The 22,387-nt window shown below is 45.5% G+C and overlaps 1 non-coding gene and 1 pseudogene across 1 annotated transcript in view; both read right to left on the reverse strand.

Moving 5' to 3' along the window:
• The window catches only part of LOC142355246 (large subunit ribosomal RNA), a 3,522-nt gene extending 1,880 nt beyond the window's left edge, over positions 1-1,642 (reverse strand). The window contains exon 1 of the ribosomal RNA XR_012761179.1: positions 1-1,642. This exon is cut by the window's left edge and continues 1,880 nt beyond it. This is a non-coding gene — a ribosomal RNA (large subunit ribosomal RNA).
• Positions 1,643-3,325: 1,683 nt separating this feature from the next.
• Positions 3,326-3,477, reverse strand: LOC142355245 (5.8S ribosomal RNA; annotated as a pseudogene).
• Between the last annotated feature and the right edge of the window lie 18,910 nt (positions 3,478-22,387).

The raw sequence follows: 22,387 nt of genomic DNA on the forward strand, positions 1-22,387 counted from the left end.
TTGGCATTAGCCTGTCTTTTAGAATCGACTAACTCATGTGCAAACGCTGTTCACATGAAAGCCTTTCCCGCTTCAGTCCTCAAAGTTCTCATTTGAGTACTTGCTACTTCCACCAAGATCTGCTCCATTGATCGCTTCGCGCATACACTTGCGTGCATACTTTAGCGCAATCAATGTGTCCTCCTACACATGAATATCATTTTTGAGCTGGTGAGGCTCTTTTTCTCTAATCTAACTTGCGTTAGATATTGATATTCATGGTTGGGTATAGGCCACGAGCTCTAGTGCCATCCATTTTCAGGGCTGATTGATTCGGCAGGTGAGTTGTTACACACTCCTTAGCGGATTTCAACTTCCATGACCACCGTCCTGCTGTCAGTATCAATCAACACCTTTTGTGGTGACTCATGAGCAAGTAGTTAGGCGCCTTAACCCAACTTTTGGTTCATCCCACATCGCCGGTTCTGCTTACCAAAAGCGGCCCACAAAAAGCTTGCATTCATAGTCCAAGTGCAATTAAGTCACAAGGACATCTCACCGATTTATAGTTTGAGAATAGGTGAAGGAAAAATTTTCCCCCATTCCTCTAATCATTCGCTTTAACCGATGAAATTGCTTTGCGAAGATTTTTCAATCTTGCTCAAGCTTTTGCTATCCTGAGGGAAACTTCGGAGGAAACCAGCTACTAGATGGTTCGATTAGTCTTTCGCCCCTATGCTCAGGTCAGACGATCGATTTGCACGTCAGAACCGCTTCGGGCTTCCACCATGGTTTCCCGTGGCTTCGCCCTGCCCAAGCATAGATCACCATCTTTCGGGTCGTGTGCTACTTGCTCTGGATCAGTCATGCAATAAGAGCAAAACCGTCCGTGGTTGCGGGACACCGAATCGGCGCCCTCACCACACAAAGTAGTGCAATTCATAAAAATTACACTGTTCACTTTCATTTCGCGTGTGCGCTTTCAATGAGCGACAACACTTGCAAGCAACTCACACTCCTTGGTCCGTGTTTCAAGACGGGCTGTAGAGAGCATTGAATAGGAAGTTGAGGTCAGACAGGCAATCAAGATCAATTTATCTCATTTTGTTTAGAATCAACAAGAAGAATTCCGAGGAAAACTTCTGCTCGATTCATTAACAAGATTTGCCAAAAGACGACAACTACACTACTCGGTAGCCGAGAATATAATATCAAGGCATTGAGTATGGTAACGCTCACTCCAGTTCCCCTTCAACAGTTTCACGTACTTTTCACTCTCTCTTCAGAGTGCTTTTCAACTTTCCCTCACGGTACTTGTTTACTATCGGTCTCGCTTTATAATTAGCTTTTGGAGAGACATATCTCCAGCTTCGAGTTGCACTTTCAAACAACTCTACTCATAGGAATGAGCCATTATGACTGGTATCGAAAATGACCTTTACAGGATTTTCACCTTCTTTGATGCTACTTTCCAGTAGACATCAGGACAAATTCACCAGTCTAGCATCAAACCATACCGGACACCGAGAAATGTTGCCATTTCTCTTCCCGATGAGCTTTTCCCTGTTCATTCGCCATTACTAAGGGATTCTCAGTTGATTTCTTTTCCTCCCCTTACTGATATGCTTAAGTTAAGGGGGTTCTCTCGCCCAATTCAGGTTATGTAGTTGATTGTCTCTTAATTGGTTCACTGACCAATATGAGACAGAAACCGATTCAGCAGTTTTGTTCGCTACTACTATCAAACACAGGTCGAAGTTTCCATTCAGTCATTAATTCCAACTTTCAAATGTTGTTGTTTCAGCTTTCGCTTACTAGAAGCAACATAATACTCGCTGCAATACAGACCTCGGGAAACCCTCACCGTGAATAAGGTTCACTCACATATTTCACTACATTTTGCGTGGGATTGGAGATGAGGCTACTCGTTCTTGCTCAGTACTAGGCTGAAAATTAACGAAACTTCGTTACAAACGTTCACATGTTGATGTTTCCGCTTTCGCGTACTCGAAACAACATAATACTAGTCTTTGTAATTTAGTTTCATAATTTCAACTGTTCTCATGCAGAATTTTTGCTCATTCTTATCCCAAATTTTGACCTGGCTACTAGTTACACTCCTTGTACTTATTGCAAAATGACCACAAATTTCAACAGCTTTCACATGTTGCTGTTTCGGCTTTCGCTTACTACAGTCAACATAATACTCGTTGCAAAATAAGTGCTCGGCATCTGCAATTTTCCAAAGACGAAGTTTCGCCAGTTCAATTTTCGCTCGCCAATTATGGCTACTAATTCACACGGTACTGAGCTCAACAACATTAAATTTGTTCAGCAAGACTTTCACATGTTGATGTTTTGGCTTTCGCCTACTAGAAGCAACATAATACTCGTCTTGTTAGCTCATTCAATGAGAATAGCTTTTCCCGTTGAGAATTTTTGCCTTCAATTGGCGTTGTAGTGAGTTTGGCTACTCAGATCACCAAATACTTGTGACAATTCGAACCAGAAATGTTTTCAATTTTCACATGCTGATGTTTCGGATTCAACCTACTAGAAGCAGCATAATACTTGTATTCAACAATTTCTGTATCAAATCCCAGTTTTCTCTGGTGCATCTTTGCCAAACTATTCCAAACTGCCTGAGTCTGAATACCAATTACAGGTACTAGTAAATGCACGTTACTAAGGACTATATAGTTCTAGGTTACTGTACACAACGACGTTCACATGTTGATGTTTCAGCTGCCGCTTACTAGAAACAACATAATACTTATCGTGCATACCTTTCCATAACTTGTCCTTTTCAGATGCATTAGTTTCCCTTTGTCTTGGCTTCTACAGTCAGACTGGCTACTAGTAACAGCACAGTACTAATCACATATCGTTCTACAGTTTGCAGACAACTTTCACATGTTGATGTTTCAGCTTTCGCCTACTAGAAACAACATAATACTCGCTGTATACATTTGTAGTTCTCTATGTAACTTTCATGTGAAGAAGTTTCGCCAGTCTTTTTGACTGTCTCAAATCTGAGTCATGCTTAGGCTACTAGTTGCTTCATAGTACTTATCGCCTCGAGATCATTGAACAAAACTTGATTTTCACATGTTGCTGTTTCAGCTTCCGCTTACTAGAAACAACATAATACTAGTCTCATTAAGTTCCGTCTCTTTGCAATTTTCTTATGAAGAAAATTCGCCATCACAATGACTCCAGCAGTTCTTGATCAAGGAATGCAATCATTGATCAGAATGCTATTATTTGAATCGGTTCTGCTTTAAGTGTTCCAATTTTATTGGAAGCACCAACAATAGAACATCAATGTGTTCAATCGAGAGTTATATAACCCTGAATCGGACGCAGTCAACAGCCGAAGCCGAGACCGCCTTTTGCGTTAGAGAGGTCGGTAAACAAATCTTGCGATTCATACCGAATTAACACATATAGCTGTGCTCCTCTTCGTAAAGCGAGCCAAGTGATCCCCTGTTGAAGGATGTATTTGGACCAATCTAGTAGCATTTGGTTTCCAACAAGCTCTCCCAAGTTAGCTTACTTATTGGGCTTTTCAACCAATTCGGTTGGCTACAAGCATCATCAAAGTACTAGCCACAGTTTGATCGCAAAATTCTACGACTTTCACATGTTGATGTTTCGGCTTGCGCTTAGCCTACTATAAGCAACATAATACTAGTCATATCATAGAGCGTGATCAGCTTGTGACGTTCTCATGATGAAGTTTCACCAACAGTGTCTCACTTCGAGCTTAAATCCAGCTACTAGTAACTACACAGTACTGACTGCAACGATAACTTTTATCTATACCTTTCACATGCTGCGCTTTCGGCCAGGGCCTACTAACGTCAACATAATACTCGATATAAACTTTTGTTCATGATGCAGCTTCCCCATGCAGAAGTTTCGCCTTCAAATGCTCTCTTGGCCATATGACGTAAGAAAAGGTTACTAGTAACATCACAGTACTAGCCACAGTTTGATTGCAAAATTCTACGACTTTCACATGTTGATGTTTCGGCTTGCGCTTAGCCTACTAGAAGCAACATAATACTAGTCATATCATAGAGCGTGATCAGCTTGTGACGTTCTCATGATGAAGTTTCACCAACAGTGTCTCATTTCGAGCTTAAATCCAGCTACTAGTAACTACACAGTACTGACTGCAACGCTAACTTTTATCTATACCTTTCACATGCTGCGCTTTCGGCCAGGGCCTACTAACGTCAACATAATACTCGATATAAACTTTTGTTCATGATGCAGCTTCCCCATGCAGAAGTTTCGCCTTCAAATGCTCTCTTGGCCATATGACGTAACACAAGGTTACTAGTAACATCACAGTACTAGCCACAATTTGATCGCAAAATTCTACGACTTTCACATGTTGATGTTTCGGCTTGCGCTTAGCCTACTATAAGCAACATAATACTAGTCATATCATAGAGCGTGATCAGCTTGTGACGTTCTCATGATGAAGTTTCACCAACAGTGTCTCACTTCGAGCTTAAATCCAGCTACTAGTAACTACACAGTACTGACTGCAACGATAACTTTTATCTATACCTTTCACATGCTGCGCTTTCGGCCAGGGCCTACTAACGTCAACATAATACTCGATATAAACTTTTGTTCATGATGCAGCTTCCCCATGCAGAAGTTTCGCCTTCAAATGCTCTCTTGGCCATATGACGTAAGAAAAGGTTACTAGTAACATCACAGTACTAGCCACAGTTTGATTGCAAAATTCTACGACTTTCACATGTTGATGTTTCGGCTTGCGCTTAGCCTACTAGAAGCAACATAATACTAGTCATATCATAGAGCGTGATCAGCTTGTGACGTTCTCATGATGAAGTTTCACCAACAGTGTCTCATTTCGAGCTTAAATCCAGCTACTAGTAACTACACAGTACTGACTGCAACGCTAACTTTTATCTATACCTTTCACATGCTGCGCTTTCGGCCAGGGCCTACTAACGTCAACATAATACTCGATATAAACTTTTGTTCATGATGCAGCTTCCCCATGCAGAAGTTTCGCCTTCAAATGCTCTCTTGGCCATATGACGTAACACAAGGTTACTAGTAACATCACAGTACTAGCCACAATTTGATCGCAAAATTCTACGACTTTCACATGTTGATGTTTCGGCTTGCGCTTAGCCTACTAGAAGCAACATAATACTAGTCATATCATGGAGCGTGATCAGCTTGTGACGTTCTCATGATGAAGTTTCACCAACAGTGTCTCATTTCGAGCTTAAATCCAGCTACTAGTAACTACACAGTACTGACTGCAACGATAACTTTTATCTATACCTTTCACATGCTGCGCTTTCGGCCAGGGCCTACTAATGTCAACATAATACTCGATATAAACTTTTGTTCATGATGCAGCTTCCCCATGCAGAAGTTTCGCCTTCAAATGCTCTCTTGGCCATATGACGTAACACAAGGTTACTAGTAACATCACAGTACTAGCCACAATTTGATCGCAAAATTCTACGACTTTCACATGTTGATGTTTCGGCTTGCGCTTAGCCTACTAGAAGCAACATAATACTAGTCATATCATAGAGCTTGATCAGCTTGTGACATTCTCATGATGAAGTTTCACCAACAGTGTCTCATTTTGAGCTTAAATCCAGCTACTAGTAACTACACAGTACTGACTGCAACAATAACTTTTATCTATACCTTTCACATGCTGCGTTTTCGGCCAAGGCCTACTAACGTCAACATAATACTCGATATAAAATTTTGATCATGATGCAGCTTTCCCATGCAGAAGTTTCGCCTTCAAATGCTCTCTTGGCCATATGACGGAACACCAGGTTACTAGTAACATCACAGTACTAGCCACAGTTTGATTGCAAAATTCTACGACTTTCACATGTTGATGTTTCGGCTTGCGCTTAGCCTACTAGAAGCAACATAATACTAGTCATATCATAGAGCGTGATCAGCTTGTGACGTTCTCATGATGAAGTTTCACCAATAGTGTTTCATTCGAATTGGTTCTGCTTTAAGCTCTCCAATTGTTTTGGATGAACCAGTTTTGCCCTTCGAAGCCACTTTTGTGAGCTTTTGTGGGTCTTTACCAAGAGGATATACCTCAAGGCCTCTTTCAATTCCTTTAAGTTCTTTCAACTCCTTTACAGTTTCTAGGTTCACATAGCTGCAAACCTTATTTCTAGTTTTAAGTCTGGCCAACTTGGGGAGAGTTGGTGCAGACCGTGACCAATTCTAGTAGGATGCCACAACAAGAATGTGATCAACTTAGCTTGTCGATGAACCTGCCCCACATTCAAACAACTCTATCGCCTTTTCCTCGTATAGTTATATGCGAGGGCCTCTCATAGAGAGCGCTGTTAGCAACCTTTTCCACATAGACGATAAAGTTGTGAGTGTTTTGCACATGGCTGTTGTCATCACCACGTGACGAGTCAACTCAGCTTGACTCTCTACACTCCGACAAGCTTTGCACATACGCCTTTAGTTCAGTATGTGTCTTTAATCTGACTCCGGTGCCTCAAGCCGGAAAAATTGTCAGATTATGATCATTATCGGTTAGTCATCCCGATGCAAGATCGTATCGTACTGTCTTTGTCTACCTCCAGATTCCGAAGAACAGGAGGAGACTCTCCCAGACCTACATATCTGGGAGAATGTTCAGAGGGCGAGAAGCTGTGGATTACTCTCCCCTAAGAACTGACTAAACTTTACCCTCGTCCAAGGTAAGTTTATTTTAGCTAGCCTTCTATGTAAAGGATCTGAGGCTAAGCTGTGTTTTTTCGAGCCTTTGGCTCGGAGCAAGTTCAGTGGGCGCCCCGAGTAGCTCAACTCTTTCCCACTGAACAGCGCAACGCTCTGTCACTCGCTGGGATTTTTGCGTGTCGGTTCTAACCACGCGACTTGTGGACCTTTTTAGGCCTTTCTCATTCACAAGTCTATAGCTGGGCTTCTATAACCCAGCTTCTGAGATCTAGATAGCTGCAGTTCTGCTAGGCTGCTTTTGCTAACTAGTCTCCCTTTAAGCAGTCCCTTGCCATGACTGCTGAACTATGTATCCACACAAGTAGTTTTTGAGCTCGATACATAATTCGAGATTGGTTGCCAAGCAATCTCTAGCGACAGAGCGTCATGCGCACTACAGACATGGCCTCTACCAGCAGCCATGCCCGAAGGAATCAATCACTGATCCTTCCGCAGGTTCCCCTACGGAAACCTTGTTACGACTTTTACTTCCTCTAGACAATTAAGCTCGATCCGCTTCATCCCGTTGCCGGAGACCGAAGTCCCAACAGTAGGAATTTGCAATTCTTGCTTAACTATCCAATCAGTAGTAGCGACGGGCGGTGTGTACAAAGGGCAGGGACGTAATCCCTATGAGTTGTTGACTCATAAGTACCAGGAATTCCTGGTTCACGTCTGCAAGTTACAACAGACGATCCCCTTGAAGCGCTGTACTTTTCTCTGATTGCCCAGTCCATTTCGGACCAAGGGCTGAGTACTCAATCTAAAAGTACACAGTGTAGCGCGCGTGCAGTCCAGAACATCTAAGGGCATCACAGACCTGTTATAGCCTCACTTCATCTGCGGTATTTAATTCCGCATAGTTCCTCTAAGAAGTGTTTGAATTCACATATAGTGAATTTCATTATTTAGATGGAGAAGATCTCGTTCGTTATCGGAATTAACCAGACAGATCACTCCACTAACTAAGAACGGCCATGCACCACCGCCCATATAATCATGAAAGATATTCAATCTGTCAATCCTTAAGATGTCTGGACCGGGTGAGTTTTCCCGTGTTGAGTCAAATTAAGCCGCAGGCTCCACTCCTGGTGGTGCCCTTCCGTCAATTCCTTTAAGTTTCGATTTTGCAACCATACTTCCCCCGGAACCAATAAACTTTGGTTTCCCGGTTAATCTCTTGCCAAGTCAAGATCGACTTTGACAAATTGTAGGTTGGTATAGTTTATGGTCAGAATTACGAGGGTATCTAATCCTCTTCAATACTCTGACTTTCGTTCTTGATTAATGAAAACATTCTTGGCAAATGCTTTCGCAGTAGTTTGTCTTGCCACGATCCAAGAATTTCACCTCTAACGTAGCAATACAAATGCCCCCGTCTGTTCCTTTCAATCATTACCGCACTCAGCCAACCGGCATCAATCGAGTAGCGGGTCATTCTCCATTATTCCATGCTTTATTATTCGATCCCAAAGGATGCTTTGAACACTCTAATTTTCTCAGGGTGAAAACACCGTTTCCACAGTTCGTCACATTTAAGTGCAAACTATTTCTTCGATGCGAAGGATGAGCGGAACGAGTCAACAGATTTAACTGAAGACCATGTTGCCGTTCTACTCAAACAGATCCAACTATGAGCTTTTTAAACGCAGCAACTATTGCATACGCTTGTAGAGGCTGGTATTACCGCGGCTGCTGGCACCAGACTTGCCCTCTACTCGTTCATCAATGGAGCTTTTAAGTCCATTCCATTCTGATTACAAACCATAAAGGTTCATATCATTATTTCTAGTCACTACCTCCTCGTGCGGAGAGTGGGTAATTTGCGTGCCTGCTGCCTTCCTTGGATGTGGTAGCCGTTTCTAAGGCTCCCTCTCCGGAATCGAACCCTGATTCCCCGTTACCCGTCACAACCATGGTAGTCCGTTACACTACCATCATAGGTTGATAGGTCAGAAATTCGGAAGTTCCGTCCCCAAGCCGAAGCTATCTGGGATCTTTCAGTTACTAGGACTCATCACGGGATGTGTCTGTACTTAGCAAATCACCCGGTGTAGTCTTGTAAAAGTCTCCGACAGTGTCGGACAATCAGCATGCATTAGCTGCAGGGTTACCGCAGTTATTCATTTAGCTTGCAAATCAACTAATAGATAGTAACTGATTTAATGAGCCATTCGCGGTTCCACTTTTTCAAGCTTCGCTTGCACATGCATGGCTTAGTCTTTCAGACAAGCATATGGCAACTGACAGGATCAATCAGTTTAATTGTACTTTGAACAATCTTTCGATTTGTTCGAATTTAGAAAGACATAGCCTTGCGGCCTCGTCAATCTTGCTTTGAGCTTTTTAAATCACGAAGAGTTTCAATGCATGCTTTGGCATGGCTACTAGTTACTACACAGTACTCTACACACTTAGAGTTACCCACGATTACACATTTCACATGCTGATGTTTCGGCTCGCGCGTACTAGAAACAGCATAATACTATGTGTACTGGTAGATAGCGCTCTGTGAGCATTTCCCATGAGCAGGTTTTGCCCTCCAAATCTCTGTTCTACTGTTACCAATACCGGCTAACAACTGTATCATACTAGGGAGAATTGACTCATGATTTAAAAACCAGATGTTCACATGTCGATGTTTCGGCTCTCGCCTACTAGAAACAACATAATACTAGTCTGTTAAAAATCTCAATCACGCCGCCTCTTCAGATACAGAAGTTTTACCTTTTATTGGTTAGAGAACAGCTTTCCAGCTGTCGACATGGTTACTAGTAACAACACCGTACTCAACACAAAAACTTTTCAACTTCACAACTTTCACATGCTGATGTTTCCGCTTTCGCATACTAGAAACAGCATAATACTTATTGTTTTGTCAAGTAATTTGTGTGTCTTTCCCATGTGAAGTTTCACCGGTCAACAATGTTTCCCTGACCAATTACGGCTACTAGTAGCTGTATAATACTAGGGAAAATGATTGAGGATTTAATATCAGATTTTCACATGTTGATGTTTCGGCTTTCGCCTACTAGAAACAACATAATACTAGTCTGCTAAGAAATCTCGCTCAAATTGCCTTTTCACATACAGAAGTTTCACCTTCTATTGGTTAGAGAACAGTTCTCAGCTGTCGACATGGTTACTAGTAACAACATCGTACTCAACACAAAAATTCTTCAACTTCACAACTTTCACATGCTGATGTTTCTGCTTTCGCGTACTAGAAACAGCATAATACTTATTGCTTTGTCAAGAAGTGTGTGTGTCTTTCCCATGCGAAAGTTTCACCGGTCAGCAATAATTGCCGTGTCCAATTAAGGTTACTCATAGCTGTATAATACTAGGGAAAATGATTGAGGATTTAATATCAGATTTTCACATGTTGATGTTTCGGCTTTCGCCTACTAGAAACAACATAATACTAGTCTGCTAATAAATCTCGCTCAAATTGCCTTTTCACATACAGAAGTTTCACCTCTTCTTGGTCACTGTACAGATGATGCTGTCTGTTCTTTATTTGGTTCTGCTTATTATAAGGAGGGGCATCACTCCTTCCTCCTTGGTTTGCATGCATTAAGCCTGCTTTGTGAAAAGCGTATCTTTCTAGCTTTTCTTCGCCTTACTCGAGTAGGACGATACAATCCAGACATTAGTCAGTCTTGGTGTAAAGTCACTGAGTATTATTCGGTTCTGCTTTATTCAGCAATATGCTGTATAATTGTTGTAATTTGCGAACATATTTGTTCTCAGTTCCGAACTACTAGCGACGACAGATTACCAGCGGTCATGAGCCATCAAGGTAGTTCTTTGGTGCATCAAGTAGAGAGGTGCCATCAAACAACACTTCCCTAATAATGCTACACACATAGAATTTGCTACAGTGCAGCTTTTTACTTTGCAAAATTTGCGCACAAATTTTGCATAGAATAAATGTTTTATCAAGATTTTTAGATCCCCTCCCTTGAGAGAACGTTACTCCTTTAAGTGAACACCCCGCGGCGTCCTGTTGTTATTGCTTATAACCATTTCGCAAGCCGGAGGCATAATGCACTACGCAAGCCGCTACTTTGGCACAGAGGCACCTAGTTTTACACCCGGGACTTCAGGTGGCCCAGTTTTACACCCAGTACAGCGGTGCCAGTTGGTAACCCGGTGGATCCTCGGAGACCAGACATGATCATAGATCAAACCCGATGTATGCTACTCCTGAACGTATAGTATCTCCACTGTGCAATGAAATTATCGTTCGTTTCGGGCCTTCCTATACGTTCAGCAGACAATCGCTAGGAATTCACCTCGTGACCCGTGGTGACCACACTGGATTTCAAGTTTATTGATTTGGACAGACCTGTCATTTATTTTGCTTTTCAGCTTCAGTTCTGCTCGATCTAGCTTGCCTAAGGCTTGATCTCGCTTTGCTCACCCCTGTAGGAGCCTCTACTAGTACCACTCGGAGTAATGGGGAATCCACCAGACCTAATCGATGAATGCCATCAAACAACAAACATCATACCCGGCTTCATCAGGCATATTTTATTACTTCCGAGAGGTACTTTAGTATCAGATCTTTCTCCATGCCTCTTATGAGGACCCGTCAGACCTTTCGGTTTATCGTTTAGCTTCAGTCCTGCTCGATCTAGCTTTCCCAAGGCTCGATCTAGCTCTATTCGCCCCACTAGAGGGCTCTCTAAGACCCCTCGGTCTTAGTGTTAGCTCCGGTACTGCTCGGTCGTGCTTGCTGAAGGCCCGACCCAGCTTTAGTTAGATTCTCGTACTTTCTCTTGGCCTCTCTAGGAGGACCAGACAGACCTCTCGGTCTATCGTTTAGCTTCAGTCCTGCTCGATCTAGCTTGCCCAAGGCTTGATCAAGCTCTATTCGCCCCGCTAGAGGGCTCTCTAAGACCCCTCGGTCTTAGTGTTATCTTCTGTAATGCCTAACCAAGCTTACTACAGGCCTTGGTCAGGTCTTTATCGGTCACCGATTAGTAACAGACCAATCATAGGGCCTTCCACCCTATCCGGGTTGAGGTCTTTAGTCCAGCCATATTTTGACAAGACACCTCTCCCTAATAATGCCCCACACATAGAATTACTGTCCATGCAGTATTTAACTTGTGTTTTTTTCTAAAATTTGATTTTCACTTTTTGGAGGTTCATTTGCTCCTCTGACACTCTTTCAGCTTCAATCTTACTCGATCTAGCTTTCCCAAGGCTCGATCTAGCTCTATTCGCCCCACTAGAGGGCTCTCTAAGACACTTCGGTCTTAGTGTTAGCTCCGGTCTTGCTCAATCGTGCTTGCTGAAGGCGCGATCAAGCTTTAGTTAGCTTCTCGTACTTCCTCTTGGCCTCTCTAGGAGGACCAGACAGACCTCTCGGTCTATCGTTTAGCTTCAGTCCTGCTCGATCTAGCTTTCCCAAGGCTCGATCTAGCTCTATTCGCCCTGCTAGAGGGCTCTCTAAGACCCCTCGGTCTTAGTGTTAGCTCCGGTACAGCTCGGTCGTGCTTGCTGAAGGCCCGATCAAGCTTTAGTTAGATTCTCGTACTTTCTCTTGGCCTCTATAGGAGGACCAGACAGACCTCTCGGTCTATCGTTTAGCTTCAGTCCTGCTTGATCTAGCTTTCCCAAGGCTCGATCTAGCTCTATTCGCCCTGCTAGAGGGCTCTCTAAGACCCCTCGGTCTTAGTGTTAGCTCCGGTACAGCTCGGTCGTGCTTGCTGAAGGCCCGATCAAGCTTTAGTTAGCTTCTCGTACTTTCTCTTGGCCTCTCTAGGAGGACCAGACAGACCTCTCGGTCTATCGTTTAGCTTCAGTCCTGCTCGATCTAGCTTTCCCAAGGCTCGATCTAGATCTATTCGCCCTGCTAGAGGGCTCTCTAAGACCCCTCGGTCTTAGTGTTAGCTCCGGTACAGCTCGGTCGTGCTTGCTGAAGGCCTGATCAAGCTTTAGTTAGCTTCTCGTACTTTCTCTTGGCCTCTCTAGGAGGACCAGACAGACCTTTCGGTCTCTTGCTTAGCTTCAGTCCTGCTCGATCTAGCTTTCCCAAGGCTCGATCTAGCTCTATTCGCCCCGCTAGAGGGCTCTCTAAGACCCCTCGGTCTTAGTGTTAACTCCTGTAATGCCTAACCAAGCTTACTACAGGCCTTGGTCAGGTCTTTATCGGTCACCGATTAGTAACAGACCGATCATGGGGCCTTCCACCCTATCCGGGTTGAGGTCTTTAGTCCAGCCATATTTTGACAAGACACCTCCCCCTAATAATGCCCCACACATAGAAATACTGTCCATGCAGTATTTAACTTGTGTTTTTTCTAAAATTTGATTTTCACTTTTTGGAGGTTCATTTGCTCCTCTGACACTCTTTCAGCTTCAATCTTACTCGATCTAGCTTTCCCAAGGCTCGATCTAGCTCTATTCGCCCCACCAGAGGGCTCTCTAAGACACTTCGGTCTTAGTGTTAGCTCCGGTCTTGCTCAATCGTGCTTGCTGAAGGCGCGATCAAGCTTTAGTTAGCTTCTCGTACTTTCTCTTGGCCTCTCTAGGAGGACCAGACAGACCTCTCGGTCTATCGTTTAGCTTCAGTCCTGCTCGATCTAGCTTTCCCAAGGCTCGATCTAGCTCTATTCGCCCCGCTAGAGGGCTCTCTAAGACCCCTCGGTCTTAGTGTTAGCTCCGGTACAGCTCGGTCGTGCTTGCTGAAGGCCCGATCAAGCTTTAGTTGGCTTCTCGTACTTTCTCTTGGCCTCTCTAGGAGGACCAGACAGACCTCTCGGTCTCTTGCTTAGCTTCAGTCCTGCTCGATCTAGCTTGCCCAAGGCTTGATCAAGCTCTATTCGCCCCGCTAGAGGGCTCTCTAAGACCCCTCGGTCTTAGTGTTAGCTCCGGTACAGCTCGGTCGTGCTTGCTGAAGGCCCGATCAAGCTTTAGTTAGCTTCTCGTTTTTTCTCTTGGCCTCTCTAGGAGGACCAGACAGACCTCTCGGTCTATCGTTTAGCTTCAGTCCTGCTCGATCTAGCTTTCCCAAGGCTCGATCTAGCTCTATTCGCCCCGCTAGAGGGCTCTCTAAGACCCCTCGGTCTTAGTGTTAGCTCCGGTACAGCTCGGTCGTGCTTGCTGAAGGCCCGATCAAGCTTTAGTTGGCTTCTCGTACTTTCTCTTGGCCTCTCTAGGAGGACCAGACAGACCTCTCGGTCTATCCTTTAGCTTCAGTCCTGCTCGATCTAGCTTTCCCAAGGCTCGATCTAGCTCTATTCGCCCCGCTAGAGGGCTCTCTAAGACCCCTCGGTCTTAGTGTTATCTCCTGTAATGCCTAACCAAGCTTACTACAGGCCTTGGTCAGGTCTTTATCGGTCACCGATTAGTAACAGACCGATCATAGGGCCTTCCACCCTATCTGGGTTGAGGTCTTTAGTCCAGCCATATTTTGACAAGACACCTCCCCCTAATAATGCCCCACACATAGAATTACTGTTTATGCAGCTTTTCACTTGTGAAATTTTTAATTTTCGCAATTATTATAGAATAAGTGTTTGCGCAGCTTTTCATAGGTCGAGCTCTAGCTAGCTAGCTCAAGCTAGCTAGCTAGCTCAAGCTCAAGCTATCTAGCTCAAGCTCAAGCCAGCTAGCTCAAGCTCAAGCTAGCTAGCTAGCTCAAGCTCAAGCTAGCTAGCTAGCTCAAGCTCAAGCTAGCTAGCTCAAGCTCAAGCTAGCTAGCTCAAGCTCAAGCTAGCTAGCTAGCTCAAGCTCAAGCTCAAGCTAGCTAGCTCAAGCTCAAGCTCAAGCTAGCTAGCTAGCTCAAGCTCAAGCTAGCTAGCTAGCTCAAGCTCAAGCTAGCTAGCTAGCTCAAGCTCAAGCTAGCTAGCTCAAGCTCAAGCTCAAGCTCAAGCTAGCTAGCTAGCTCAAGCTAGCTAGCTAGCTCAAGCTCAAGCTAGCTAGCTAGCTCAAGTTCAAGCTAGCTAGCTAGCTCAAGCTCAAGCTAGCTAGCTAGCTCAAGCTCAAGCTAGCTAGCTCAAGCTCAAGCTAGCTAGCTCAAGCTCAAGCTAGCTAGCTAGCTCAAGCTCAAGCTCAAGCTAGCTAGCTCAAGCTCAAGCTCAAGCTAGCTAGCTAGCTCAAGCTCAAGCTAGCTAGCTAGCTCAAGCTCAAGCTCAAGCTAGCTAGCTAGCTCAAGTTCAAGCTAGCTAGCTAGCTCAAGCTCAAGCTAGCTAGCTCAAGCTCAAGCTAGCTAGCTCAAGCTCAAGCCAGCTAGCTCAAGCTCAAGCTCAAGCTAGCTAGCTAGCTCAAGCACAAGCTAGCTAGCTAGCTCAATCTCAAGCTAGCTAGCTCAAGCTCAAGCTAGCTAGCTCAAGCTCAAGCTAGCTAGCTAGCTCAAGCTCAAGCTCAAGCTAGCTAGCTCAAGCTCAAGCTCAAGCTAGCTAGCTAGCTCAAGCTCAAGCTAGCTAGCTAGCTCAAGCTCAAGCTCAAGCTAGCTAGCTCAAGCTCAAGCTCAAGCTAGCTAGCTAGCTCAAGCTCAAGCTGGCTAGCTAGCTCAAGCTCAAGCTAGCTAGCTAGCTCAAGCTCAAGCTAGCTAGCTCAAGCTCAAGCTCAAGCTCAAGCTAGCTAGCTAGCTCAAGCTAGCTAGCTAGCTCAAGCTCAAGCTAGCTAGCTAGCTCAAGTTCAAGCTAGCTAGCTAGCTCAAGCTCAAGCTAGCTAGCTAGCTCAAGCTCAAGCTAGCTAGCTCAAGCTCAAGCTAGCTAGCTCAAGCTCAAGCTAGCTAGCTAGCTCAAGCTCAAGCTCAAGCTAGCTAGCTCAAGCTCAAGCTCAAGCTAGCTAGCTAGCTCAAGCTCAAGCTAGCTAGCTAGCTCAAGCTCAAGCTAGCTAGCTAGCTCAAGTTCAAGCTAGCTAGCTAGCTCAAGCTCAAGCTAGCTAGCTCAAGCTCAAGCTAGCTAGCTCAAACTCAAGCTAGCTAGCTAGCTCAAGTTCAAGCTAGCTAGCTAGCTCAAGCTCAAGCTAGCTAGCTAGCTCAAGCTCAAGCTAGCTAGCTCAAGCTCAAGCTAGCTAGCTCAAGCTCCAGCTAGCTAGCTAGCTCAAGCTCAAGCTCAAGCTAGCTAGCTCAAGCTCAAGCTCAAGCTAGCTAGCTAGCTCAAGCTCAAGCTAGCTAGCTAGCTCAAGCTCAAGCTAGCTAGCTAGCTCAAGTTCAAGCTAGCTAGCTAGCTCAAGCTCAAGCTAGCTAGCTCAAGCTCAAGCTAGCTAGCTCAAGCTCAAGCCAGCTAGCTCAAGCTCAAGCTCAAGCTAGCTAGCTAGCTCAAGCACAAGCTTGCTAGCTAGCTCAAGCTCAAGCTAGCTAGCTCAAGCTCAAGCTAGCTAGCTCAAGCTCAAGCTAGCTAGCTCAAGCTCAAGCTCAAGCTAGCTAGCTAGCTCAAGCACAAGCTTGCTAGCTAGCTCAAGCTCAAGCTAGCTAGCTCAAGCTCAAGCTAGCTAGCTCAAGCTCAAGCTAGCTAGCTAGCTCAAGCTCAAGCTCAAGCTAGCTAGCTCAAGCTCAAGCTCAAGCTAGCTAGCTGGCTCAAGCTCAAGCTAGCTAGCTAGCTCAAGCTCAAGCTAGCTAGCTAGCTCAAGCTCAAGCTAGCTAGCTCAAGCTCAAGCTCAAGCTAGCTAGCTAGCTCAATCTAGCTAGCTAGCTCAAGCTCAAGCTAGCTAGCTAGCTCAAGTTCAAGCTAGCTAGCTAGCTCAAGCTCAAGCTAGCTAGCTAGCTCAAGATCAAGCTAGCTAGCTCAAGCTCAAGCTAGCTAGCTCAAGCTCAAGCTAGCTAGCTAGCTCAAGCTCAAGCTCAAGCTAGCTAGCTCAAGCTCAAGCTCAAGCTAGCTAGCTAGCTCAAGCTCAAGCTAGCTAGCTAGCTCAAGCTCAAGCTAGCTAGCTAGCTCAAGTTCAAGCTAGCTAGCTAGCTCAAGCTCAAGCTAGCTAGCTCAAGCTCAAGCTAGCTAGCTCAAGCTCAAGCCAGCTAGCTCAAGCTCAAGCTCAAGCTAGCTAGCTAGCTCAAGCACAAGCTAGCTAGCTAGCTCAAGCTCAAGCTAGCTAGCTCAAGCTCAAGCTAGCTAGCTCAAGCTCAAGCTAGCTAGCTAGCTCAAGCTCAAGCTCAAGCTAGCTAGCTCAAGCTCAAGCTCAAGCTAGCTAGCTAGCTCAAGCTCAAGCTAGCTAGCTAGCTCAAGCTCAAGCTAGCTAGCTCAAGCTCAAGCTCAAGCTAGCTAGCTAGCTCAAGCTCAAGCTAGCTAGCTAGCTCAAGCTCAAGCTAGCTAGCTAGCTCAAGCTCAAGCTAGCTAGCTCAAGCTCAAGCTCAAGCTCAAGCTAGCTAGCTAGCTCAAGCTAGCTAGCTAGCTCAAGCTCAAGCTAGCTAGCTAGCTCAAGTTCAAGCTAGCTAGCTAGCTCAAGCTCAAGCTAGCTAGCTAGCTCAAGCTCAAGCTAGCTAGCTCAAGCTCAAGCTAGCTAGCTCAAGCTCAAGCTAGCTAGCTAGCTCAAGCTCAAGCTCAAGCTAGCTAGCTCAAGCTCAAGCTCAAGCTAGCTAGCTAGCTCAAGCTCAAGCTAGCTAGCTAGCTCAAGCTCAAGCTAGCTAGCTAGCTCAAGTTCAAGCTAGCTAGCTAGCTCAAGCTCAAGCTAGCTAGCTCAAGCTCAAGCTAGCTAGCTCAAACTCAAGCTAGCTAGCTAGCTCAAGTTCAAGCTAGCTAGCTAGCTCAAGCTCAAGCTAGCTAGCTAGCTCAAGCTCAAGCTAGCTAGCTCAAGCTCAAGCTAGCTAGCTCAAGCTCAAGCTAGCTAGCTAGCTCAAGCTCAAGCTCAAGCTAGCTAGCTCAAGCTCAAGCTCAAGCTAGCTAGCTAGCTCAAGCTCAAGCTAGCTAGCTAGCTCAAGCTCAAGCTAGCTAGCTAGCTCAAGTTCAAGCTAGCTAGCTAGCTCAAGCTCAAGCTAGCTAGCTCAAGCTCAAGCTAGCTAGCTCAAGCTCAAGCCAGCTAGCTCAAGCTCAAGCTCAAGCTAGCTAGCTAGCTCAAGCACAAGCTTGCTAGCTAGCTCAAGCTCAAGCTAGCTAGCTCAAGCTCAAGCTAGCTAGCTCAAGCTCAAGCTAGCTAGCTCAAGCTCAAGCTCAAGCTAGCTAGCTAGCTCAAGCACAAGCTTGCTAGCTAGCTCAAGCTCAAGCTAGCTAGCTCAAGCTCAAGCTAGCTAGCTCAAGCTCAAGCTAGCTAGCTAGCTCAAGCTCAAGCTCAAGCTAGCTAGCTCAAGCTCAAGCTCAAGCTAGCTAGCTAGCTCAAGCTCAAGCTAGCTAGCTAGCTCAAGCTCAAGCTAGCTAGCTAGCTCAAGCTCAAGCTAGCTAGCTCAAGCTCAAGCTCAAGCTAGCTAGCTAGCTCAAGCTAGCTAGCTAGCTCAAGCTCAAGCTAGCTAGCTAGCTCAAGTTCAAGCTAGCTAGCTAGCTCAAGCTCAAGCTAGCTAGCTAGCTCAAGCTCAAGCTATCTAGCTCAAGCTCAAGCTAGCTAGCTCAAGCTCAAGCTAGCTAGCTAGCTCAAGCTCAAGCTCAAGCTAGCTAGCTCAAGCTCAAGCTCAAGCTAGCTAGCTAGCTCAAGCTCAAGCTAGCTAGCTAGCTCAAGCTCAAGCTAGCTAGCTAGCTCAAGTTCAAGCTAGCTAGCTAGCTCAAGCTCAAGCTAGCTAGCTCAAGCTCAAGCTAGCTAGCTCAAGCTCAAGCCAGCTAGCTCAAGCTCAAGCTCAAGCTAGCTAGCTAGCTCAAGCTCAAGCTCAAGCTCAAGCTAGCTAGCTAGCTCAAGTTCAAGCTAGCTAGCTAGCTCAAGCTCAAGCTAGCTAGCTCAAGCTCAAGCTAGCTAGCTCAAGCTCAAGCCAGCTAGCTCAAGCTCAAGCTCAAGCTAGCTAGCTAGCTCAAGCTCAAGCTAGCTAGCTCAAGCTCAAGCTAGCTAGCTAGCTAGCTCAAGCTCAAGCTCAAGCTAGCTAGCTCAAGCTCAAGCTCAAGCTAGCTAGCTCAAGCTCAAGCTCAAGCTAGCTAGCTCAAGCTCAAGCTCAAGCTAGCTAGCTCAAGCCCAAGCTCAAGCTAGCTAGCTAGCTCAAGCTCAAGCTAGCTAGCTCAAGCTCAAGCTCAAGCTCAAGCTAGCTAGCTAGCTAGCTCAAGCTCAAGCTCAAGCTAGCTAGCTAGCTCAAGCTCAAGCTAGCTAGCTCAAGCTCAAGCTAGCTAGCTAGCTCAAGTTCAAGCTAGCTAGCTAGCTCAAGCTCAAGCTAGCTAGCTAGCTCAAGCTCAAGCTAGCTAGCTCAAGCTCAAGCTAGCTAGCTCAAGCTCAAGCTAGCTAGCTAGCTCAAGCTCAAGCTCAAGCTAGCTAGCTCAAGCTCAAGCTCAAGCTAGCTAGCTAGCTCAAGCTCAAGCTAGCTAGCTAGCTCAAGCTCAAGCTAGCTAGCTAGCTCAAGTTCAAGCTAGCTAGCTAGCTCAAGCTCAAGCTAGCTAGCTCAAGCTCAAGCTAGCTAGCTCAAACTCAAGCTAGCTAGCTAGCTCAAGTTCAAGCTAGCTAGCTAGCTCAAGCTCAAGCTAGCTAGCTAGCTCAAGCTCAAGCTAGCTAGCTCAAGCTCAAGCTAGCTAGCTCAAGCTCAAGCTAGCTAGCTAGCTCAAGCTCAAGCTCAAGCTAGCTAGCTCAAGCTCAAGCTCAAGCTAGCTAGCTAGCTCAAGCTCAAGCTAGCTAGCTAGCTCAAGCTCAAGCTAGCTAGCTAGCTCAAGTTCAAGCTAGCTAGCTAGGTCAAGCTCAAGCTAGCTAGCTCAAGCTCAAGCTAGCTAGCTCAAGCTCAAGCCAGCTAGCTCAAGCTCAAGCTCAAGCTAGCTAGCTAGCTCAAGCACAAGCTTGCTAGCTAGCTCAAGCTCAAGCTAGCTAGCTCAAGCTCAAGCTAGCTAGCTCAAGCTCAAGCTAGCTAGCTCAAGCTCAAGCTCAAGCTAGCTAGCTAGCTCAAGCACAAGCTTGCTAGCTAGCTCAAGCTCAAGCTAGCTAGCTCAAGCTCAAGCTAGCTAGCTCAAGCTCAAGCTAGCTAGCTAGCTCAAGCTCAAGCTCAAGCTAGCTAGCTCAAGCTCAAGCTCAAGCTAGCTAGCTAGCTCAAGCTCAAGCTAGCTAGCTAGCTCAAGCTCAAGCTAGCTAGCTAGCTCAAGCTCAAGCTAGCTAGCTCAAGCTCAAGCTCAAGCTAGCTAGCTAGCTCAAGCTAGCTAGCTAGCTCAAGCTCAAGCTAGCTAGCTAGCTCAAGTTCAAGCTAGCTAGCTAGCTCAAGCTCAAGCTAGCTAGCTAGCTCAAGCTCAAGCTAGCTAGCTCAAGCTCAAGCTAGCTAGCTCAAGCTCAAGCTAGCTAGCTAGCTCAAGCTCAAGCTCAAGCTAGCTAGCTCAAGCTCAAGCTCAAGCTAGCTAGCTAGCTCAAGCTCAAGCTAGCTAGCTAGCTCAAGCTCAAGCTAGCTAGCTAGCTCAAGTTCAAGCTAGCTAGCTAGCTCAAGCTCAAGCTAGCTAGCTCAAGCTCAAGCTAGCTAGCTCAAGCTCAAGCCAGCTAGCTCAAGCTCAAGCTCAAGCTAGCTAGCTAGCTCAAGCTCAAGCTCAAGCTAGCTAGCTAGCTCAAGTTCAAGCTAGCTAGCTAGCTCAAGCTCAAGCTAGCTAGCTCAAGCTCAAGCTAGCTAGCTCAAGCTCAAGCCAGCTAGCTCAAGCTCAATCTCAAGCTAGCTAGCTAGCTCAAGCTCAAGCTAGCTAGCTCAAGCTCAAGCTAGCTAGCTAGCTAGCTCAAGCTCAAGCTCAAGCTAGCTAGCTCAAGCTCAAGCTCAAGCTATAGCTCAAGCTCAAGCTCAAGCTAGCTAGCTCAAGCTCAAGCTCAAGCTAGCTAGCTCAAGCTCAAGCTCAAGCTAGCTAGCTAGCTCAAGCTCAAGCTAGCTAGCTCAAGCTCAAGCTCAAGCTCAAGCTAGCTAGCTAGCTAGCTCAAGCTCAAGCTCAAGCTAGCTAGCTAGCTCAAGCTCAAGCTAGCTAGCTCAAGCTCAAGCCAGCTAGCTCAAGCTCAAGCTCAAGCTAGCTAGCTAGCTCAAGCTCAAGCTAGCTAGCTCAAGCTCAAGCCAGCTAGCTCAAGCTCAAGCTCAAGCTCAAGCTAGCTAGCTAGCTCAAGCTCAAGCTAGATAGCTAGCTCAAGCTAGCTAGCTAGCTCAAGCTCAAGCTCAAGCTAGCTAGCTAGCTAGCTCAAGCTCAAGCTAGCTAGCTCAAGCTCAAGCCAGCTAGCTCAAGCTCAAGCTCAAGCTAGCTAGCTAGCTCAAGCTCAAGCTAGCTAGCTCAAGCTCAAGCTCAAGCGAGCTAGCTAGCTCAAGCTCAAGCTAGCTAGCTAGCTCAAGCTCAAGCTAGCTAACTCAAGCTAACTCAGCTAGCTCAAGCTAACTCAAGCTAGCTAAAGCTAACTCAAGCTAACTCAAGCTAACTCAAGCTAACTCAAGCTAAAGCTAAAGCTAACTCAAGCTAACTCAAGCTAACCCGAGCTAACTCAAGCTAGCTCAAGCTAACCCAAGCTAGCTAAAGCTAACTCAAGCTAACTCAAGCTAATTCAAGCTAACTCAAGCTAACTCAAGCTAACTCAAGCTAACTCAAGCTAGCTAAAGCTAACTCAAGCTAACTCAAGCTAACTCAAGCTAACCCGAGCTAACTCAAGCTAACTGAAGGTAGCTAAAGCTAGTTCAAGCTAACTCAAGCTAGCTAAAGCTAAGACAAGCTAACTCAAGCTAACTCAAGCTAACTCAAGCTAACTCAAGCTAACTCAAGCTAGTTCAAGCTAACTCAAGCTAACTCAAGCTAACTCAAGCTAGCTAAAGCTAACTCAAGCTAACTCAAGCTAACTCAAGCTAACCCGAGCTAACTCAAGCTAACTCAAGGTAGCTAAAGCTAGTTCAAGCTAACTCAAGCTAGCTAAAGCTAAGACAAGCTAACTCAAGCTAACTCAAGCTAACTCAAGCTAACTCAAGCTAACTCAAGCTAGTTCAAGCTAACTCAAGCTAGCTAAAGCTAACTCAAGCTAACTCAAGCTAACTCAAGCTAGCTCAAGCTAACTCAAGCTAGTTCAAGCTAACTCAAGCTAGCTAAAGCTAACTCAAGCTAACTCAAGCTAACTCAAGCTAACTCAAGCTAGCTAAAGCTAACTCAAGCTAACTCAAGCTAACCCGAGCTAACTCAAGCTAGCTCAAGCTAACCCAAGCTAGCTAAAGCTAACTCAAGCTAACTCAAGCTAATTCAAGCTAACTCAAGCTAACTCAAGCTAACTCAAGCTAACTCAAGCTAGCTAAAGCTAACTCAAGCTAACTCAAGCTAACTCAAGCTAACCCGAGCTAACTCAAGCTAACTCAAGGTAGCTAAAGCTAGTTCAAGCTAACTCAAGCTAGCTAAAGCTAAGACAAGCTAACTCAAGCTAACTCAAGCTAACTCAAGCTAACTCAAGCTAACTCAAGCTAACTCAAGCTAGCTAAAGCTAACTCAAGCTAACTCAAGCTAACTCAAGCTAACCCGAGCTAACTCAAGCTAACTCAAGGTAGCTAAAGCTAGTTCAAGCTAACTCAAGCTAGCTAAAGCTAAGACAAGCTAACTCAAGCTAACTCAAGCTAACTCAAGCTAACTCAAGCTAACTAAAGCTA

The sequence above is a fragment of the Convolutriloba macropyga genome, unplaced genomic scaffold, assembly GCF_964194025.1.
Source record: "Convolutriloba macropyga unplaced genomic scaffold, txConMacr16.3 SCAFFOLD_959, whole genome shotgun sequence".
In the NCBI taxonomy this organism is placed as follows: domain Eukaryota; kingdom Metazoa; phylum Xenacoelomorpha; order Acoela; family Convolutidae; genus Convolutriloba; species Convolutriloba macropyga.